Below are 6295 nucleotides of genomic sequence, written 5' to 3'. Positions count from 1 at the left end.
GGTGCAAGAGAGCAGAGCTGCCAGAAGGCAGTCCTGTGTCCAAGAGTGAGAAGCACCATGGCAAAGCCCAAAAGCTCAGCTCAACACATATCTCCAGTGAAGTTGTTCAAGTGGCAGCCGATGACATCACTTTTTCCATCTCCATCTTACTACAAGCTGTGAAACGTATTAGTGCTCCAGTCTGCTGAACAGGCAAAAAGGCTAGGGAAAGGGTAAGAGTTCCAGTGTAAGGAGTGCATTTATGGTTTTAATTAAGGCTGATTTTTAAAAGCCTTTGTTTTTCAATCTAAATGGTTTCACATGTTGTGTTGAGCAGTTCCTTACCTCACATGGCACTGCAATATAGGAGCTGTTTCCCCTGGAGCAGAGGTCACACCAACTTAGATGAAAATGTGGTGGAAAAGCACTTGGTGCAGTGGGGACACTCTACCAGCAGGCACTGCTAAAGCTGCCGCACCACGTTGGTTCTAGTGCATGCCATTTTTGCACTTCCTTTACCTAACCTTGCTGTAAACTGTAATCGTACCATCACTTCATTGACCCATAGGAAGAGGAGGAACAGCCAGCTTCTGCTGTGTGCCAGTCTTCCACTGAAAGGGAGAAGGAGGGGCAGGTAAAAGAGCACGTGGGATGTCAGTGTGAACTGTCCTCTTGTAGCCAGAGATTCACAACAAGAGCTTTGATACTCAGTGAGAGGCACAGCCAGTGTGTTCTTTTAGGACGGATTAGACATGGCTTCTTCATCTCTCATTTTCTGCCTTCTTTTGGAAAATTTCTACAAACACAGATGTCACTGGTCACAGATGTGGCCCATATAGGCAGAAAAGTGTCTGCTCTCTAATTGGAAGCTCTATTTCTGAACTGTAGGTGGAGAAAAACAGCCATTTGTTTTTTTCTAAACAAGCTCTTGGTGTACTCTTCATTGATAAGGGCTGAACCTTTTCCCTGGGATGCTGCTCCCCAGTCAATAATATCCTAACCTTCCTGATCACAGAGACCAGCAGCAAAGTGCTCCACTTTGCTTGGATATCATAAGCAGCATATTTTATGATTTTGAGGCTTCTGTGTGTTAATGTGGGAAAGAGTTTCCATGCTGGTTGTGGAAAAGCATGGAATACTGTTTGCACTGGGGAAAACCAGACAAGAAGAACCTGGTCTGGTTGTTCTTCAGCAAGGCCTTGGTTCTTCTGCTAACTTTGTAAAAGTGAAATTTGGTTATATCACACAGGAGTGATTCAGTGGCCTGCAGCTGGAAAGGAGGTGAAGGCACAGAAAGGAAAGAAATGCCCACAGATCAGATTTATGAAGGAAAGGAGGTTCAAGCCTACTCCTGTTTGTTAGCTGGGGCTTTCTGGTATGCTGGGGCAGTTGCAGCTCCACATGCTGCTAGTTGTCCCAAGCTTTGCAATTGGCCAAAGCACAGAAGTTGTTTTTGCAGACACAGATCATACAGCCCCTCTCTTCCTTCATGATAAACAGAATCAGTTGCAGCATGTTCCACCCACAGCCTCCATCAGAGCTGGTGAGGGTTGAAGGAGAGGGAGGACTTCAAGTTCTACTCCCCAACCACAAACATCCTTCATAATGTGCTATTGCTTCATCTGCGTGGAAGTAGCCATCAGAAGGAGCAAAATAAACAAAGTAGTATCTCATGGTTATCAATATTACCAAGATCTTAGGTCTGGTATTCTATTGAAGTTAGATTTAAAGTAGCTTTAACAACCAGTTTGTTACTTAAGACTTTTAAGTATTTAAAGCACTACATAGTTGTCCTTAAAATGGCAAGTGTCTCCTGACAAAAATGTATTGATCAGCCCACCCACTGGTAGCTTAGGGTTTCCCAGATGATTATGCTCCTGCATATTGGACTGCTGATGGGTTAAGGTACTTGTGCTGGGGATAGAGCAAAATGACACTGTGATTGGGTGATTGTAATTGTCATTGTGCTGCATGTGCAATCAATGTCCAATAGAGGTCATGGTAGGGATGCCTCAGTTCCCTGTGGATGGGGTCCGACCAGCCATTCACTCCCTTAGCAGCAGTTCTTCTAGCATGGAAAGTGAAAAGCAGCGTAAGTAAGGCTGTGAAAAAGCATTACAGGTGTAAAACACAGCGTTAATTGAATCTTGACACTCTGAGGGTCTTAGGAACAAGAGTAGCTGTCAACACTGCTGGCTTCTGCAGTACTGTATCTGGATATGGTTTTGCTGGCCCTGCAGTTTTGGTGGAGGATTGCGATTCACTTCCTGTTAAGTTACTTATGCACTGAACACTCAGTGAGTTTTTGGACCAAAACACAAGTTCATTAAAGCTGTTAGACAGCTTCTTTGCTCAGACTCCTGACAGACCTTTGGCATACACAGAAATTCCAATTTCAGACTCCTTGTCAGAGTGATGAATCCGTTCTGTTTGCATTCACTAGGTTTTTGGCTATTGAGTACATTCTTCTCAGACTGTCAATCTGATATTCTGTCAGCACAGTTGTAACACAGCAGTTTCATTGCTTCCAAGCTCATTTAGCATCCTCGATCATCTTTCTTTTTCTTTGTAAATGTTTGTGAAACCAGATTTACATACTAAAGCATGTACATCTTATGGTTTAGAGGGTGGAATGCTCATGTGAAATGCAGGCTGTATTAAATGTTACTGATACAACCTGGATGGTGTGTAAAGAGCAGTTATTTTAGCTGTTCTTAAATCTTTGCTCTTAAAATGATAGAAGGGGATTAAAAAATATATCATTAAGCCTACTTTGCCCAGTAGCATGTGACATTGTTACTTAATTGTCTGAAAATAATGTTTGGATCCAATTTACTTGTAAATAGGAAGAAATGGAAAAGAAATAATTTCAAATGGAACAGAACAGCATTCTGGTGCTCTGGAGATACCACATTCCCTCTTGTTAATTAAAGCTAATCTATAGAAAGACATCATCGTTTTCCAAAAAGTTTTATTGTGTTTTTCTTTTCTAAATTAGACTAGAATCTGGCATCTGAGACTGTTTAATTAACATTTACAATTCTAGTTGTTAAAATATATTCTTTTTTCAATCAAGTCTGAACTCATGATTTATAAAGATCACATATGCTTCCTTTAATAAAGGTTCCACTTTGGTGGACAATAACTCTTACTGTATTTCACATTACACTGTTTTTTAGGATCTCTAGGTGTGTTGGTTTTGTTCTGAGATTTGGATTTGTTGTCTCATGGTGTCTTTTAAATTGGATCCAGCTCATGTAGTAAAATGTACTCATCTTCCCTGAAGTTAGTCTCCTATTCTGCAGACCAAGAGCTGAATACAACTCCTGTTTTCTCTTCTATTTTCAATTCTCACCTCTTCTTCTATTCTCTCTTAAGGTCATGGCTTAGATTATTTGCTTTCTAAATCTTATTTGTAGACCTCAGAAGTAAAATATTTATTTTTTGCTTGTGTATGTATGATTGAGAATATAAGCGAGCTAGATCATTACAGTATAATATAAAGCTTTCTGGGAGGGTATTTGTTTTTAGGTATGGCTGATTATTTGTGTGAAGCTCAGGAGAGTAACGCAGATTAGACAAAGAAAGTTATCAGCCGGGTCAGAAGATAAAAATTATATAAATAATATAAAAATATAGTTCTACAGATACATTACTGTGGGCTTATGAGGACAGGCTGAGGGAGTTGGGCTTGTTCAGCCTGGAGAAGAGAAGGCTGCGGGGTGACCTCAATGCAGCCTATCAATACCTGAAGGGAACCTACACCCACGAGGGGAGTCTTCAAAAGGGCTGACAACAGCAGGACTAGGGGAAATGGATCCAAGTTGAAGGAGGGAAGATTTAGGTTGGATGTTAGGGGGAAGTTCTTTACAAGGAGAGTGGTTAGGCCCTGGAACAGGCTGCCCAGGGAGGTTGTGGATGCCCCGTCCTTGGACGTGTTCAAGGCCAGGTTGGACGGGGTCCTGGGCAACCTGATCTGAATGTGTATGTTTGGTGGCCCTGCTAGGCAGGGGGGTTGGAACTACATGATCCTTGAGGTCCCTTCCAACCCGGGTGATTCTGTGATTCTGTGATTCTGTGGGCTTTTCTTTTGAAAGTGGAGTCACATACTTGATGCCTGACGTGAGTTTACTCCATCAGCTTCAAGCACCATTTACAAGAAGATGGTGGCCCAGACTGTTAGAACAAAAGGATTGTCTTAGAGCTAGATTATCAGTGAATTTTATGTAATTATTTATTTCATTTGAAATGCTATGTAGATTTTACTATGTCTGAACATTATCATTTTGCTTTTAAAACATTTTGTACTGCACTGTCAAAATACAGGTGGTATTTGAGTTGCACATAATATTCTCTGATTCTGTGTATTTTTCTTGAAGTGAAATTAAAAGTTAATATGAGACTACAGGAAGTGGTCCTAACCTGGGCAGTCTGTGCTATCTGGCAGTAGCAGCCCTTCAGGTGTTTTGCCTAGAGATAGCCAGTACGCAGATCTTGATGCAGTTATTTTTGTAGAAACATGTCAGTGAGTTTTCAGATGTCAAACCTGAGAAAGTGGCTTGTCTGAGTGTCTTCCTGACACTGAGCTGAAGCTCAGAAATGCACAGTTGAGATTTGGGGTGACTTAAAACCTCAGGGGAGATTTGAAGGAATTAAAGGGGGGGGTGCATTAGGGATCAGAGGTGCAACCAGGCCTCTCCTAGGCAGAGCAGTTCTGAGCCACTTCCAGCTTTGGCAGATGGTGCTTTCAGCTGCCAGGCAGCAGGAGCATTGGAGAGGTGGCAGGTGCTGCTGTGGTTCTGCTGAAGGCAGCGCATGCTACCAGCAGCAATGGGAAGGGTAGCTGTGAATCACTTCTCAGGTTGAGTTGGTCCCAGGTAGCCAGCCAGAATGACATATGGTGTGCATGTCTGCACCATGCAGGAGAGAACAGAGAAATCACAGAGAGGGAATTTGGAGAAGACTGATGAATTCTTATTTTCACCACTGTATATTGGCTTCTGAGAGAAAAGGAAGAGCCAAGAAGAGCTTACACAGGATGTGGTATGGGTTAGCTCAGCCCTGCCACAATAATTTCTTTCAGAATTTCCTTCTGACACTGGTTTGGGCTGCTCACATGACACATACGTTACACTGCAAAGCTGAGGGGCTCAGCTTACTTCTGCTCTGAGCAATGGATGAGACATCAGGAACCAAAATTATTTTTTCCATCCTCCTCTTATAAGAATAAAATTGTCATGTGTGTGTTATGAGCCTAAAGGCATGGACTATAAAAGAAAAAATGGTTCTTTATAGTACTCAGCTCCAAGAAGAGACTACATTTGCTGTGTTATGCAGCAGCCTATGTGCCACGTAGTCCGTATCTGCCCCAGCCACACTCCAGGTCTCCTTGGCACTGCCATGCCCTCCTGCACACGGTCTTGGCGCTGCCGCATTGCTCCCCAGAATGCACCCACAGGCCAGCTGTACTGCTGATTGCTTTTGTGGGCCTGTCAGCAGCAGCTGGTGCTCCTGCAGTGTTTGGCACCATGGCAGTGCAGGGGCTTTTTGGGAAGCAGGAGGTAAACATGTAATCTGAGGATAACAGACATGCTGCTCCTGCCCCAGCTGGCAGCTGTCCAGCATGGCAGGGCTGGGGCTGTGCCAGGATTTGTAATGACCATGAGAAAAATAGAAAGAAAAGTGTGTGCAGTCCCAAATCTCACTCAGTGTTTTCCTTTCAAACTTTTTGAAAGGAGTTTTATTGCTAGGAGCAGGAGCCCAATGGAGGAAGGAATGATTAAGGAAAGGACACAGCTTCATTTTTCCATCTTTTGCAAAGTGATGGGAATTCAAGTAATCAGACAGTGGCAGAAGGGTATGGCAGACCTGCACTGTGTGAGGTAGTGGGCACATTCACCCTGTAGCTTTGCTCTGCTCTCTGTGCAGGTATTGTGGTTCTAACCAGGAAAAACAGTGTTGAGAACTGACTTCTGCGCTGTGCAAACCAGGTGCCTGAGCTGTTTTTGAAATTTAGACATGATGTCCTCTGACTTTGTCCTGTAGGACAAAGGGGAAAAAATACTAAGAGCACTTCCATTATAAATACTGACTATCAGAACAAAGGCTGAAACAAGAGGAGCAGAAGAGTGGTTTTGTTTTGTTTGTTTGTTTGTTTTTGTTTTGTTTTGTTTTTTGTTGTTGTTGTTTTGTTTTTTTGTTGTTTTTTGTATTTGTTTTTTTCCTTTGGGCTCAATGCTGAGTCAGAAATAGAGTAAAAGCCTTCAGACTGATTAGTGCATACAGCTGAGGAAGCCATGCAAAGTAATGCTTGTGC

The sequence above is a fragment of the Centrocercus urophasianus genome, unplaced genomic scaffold (genome assembly GCF_019232065.1).
Source record: "Centrocercus urophasianus isolate 14NV4802_14NV808 unplaced genomic scaffold, USGS_Curo_1.0 seq_267, whole genome shotgun sequence".
Lineage (NCBI taxonomy): Eukaryota > Metazoa > Chordata > Aves > Galliformes > Phasianidae > Centrocercus > Centrocercus urophasianus.
Note: the sequence above shows the minus strand (reverse complement) of the source record.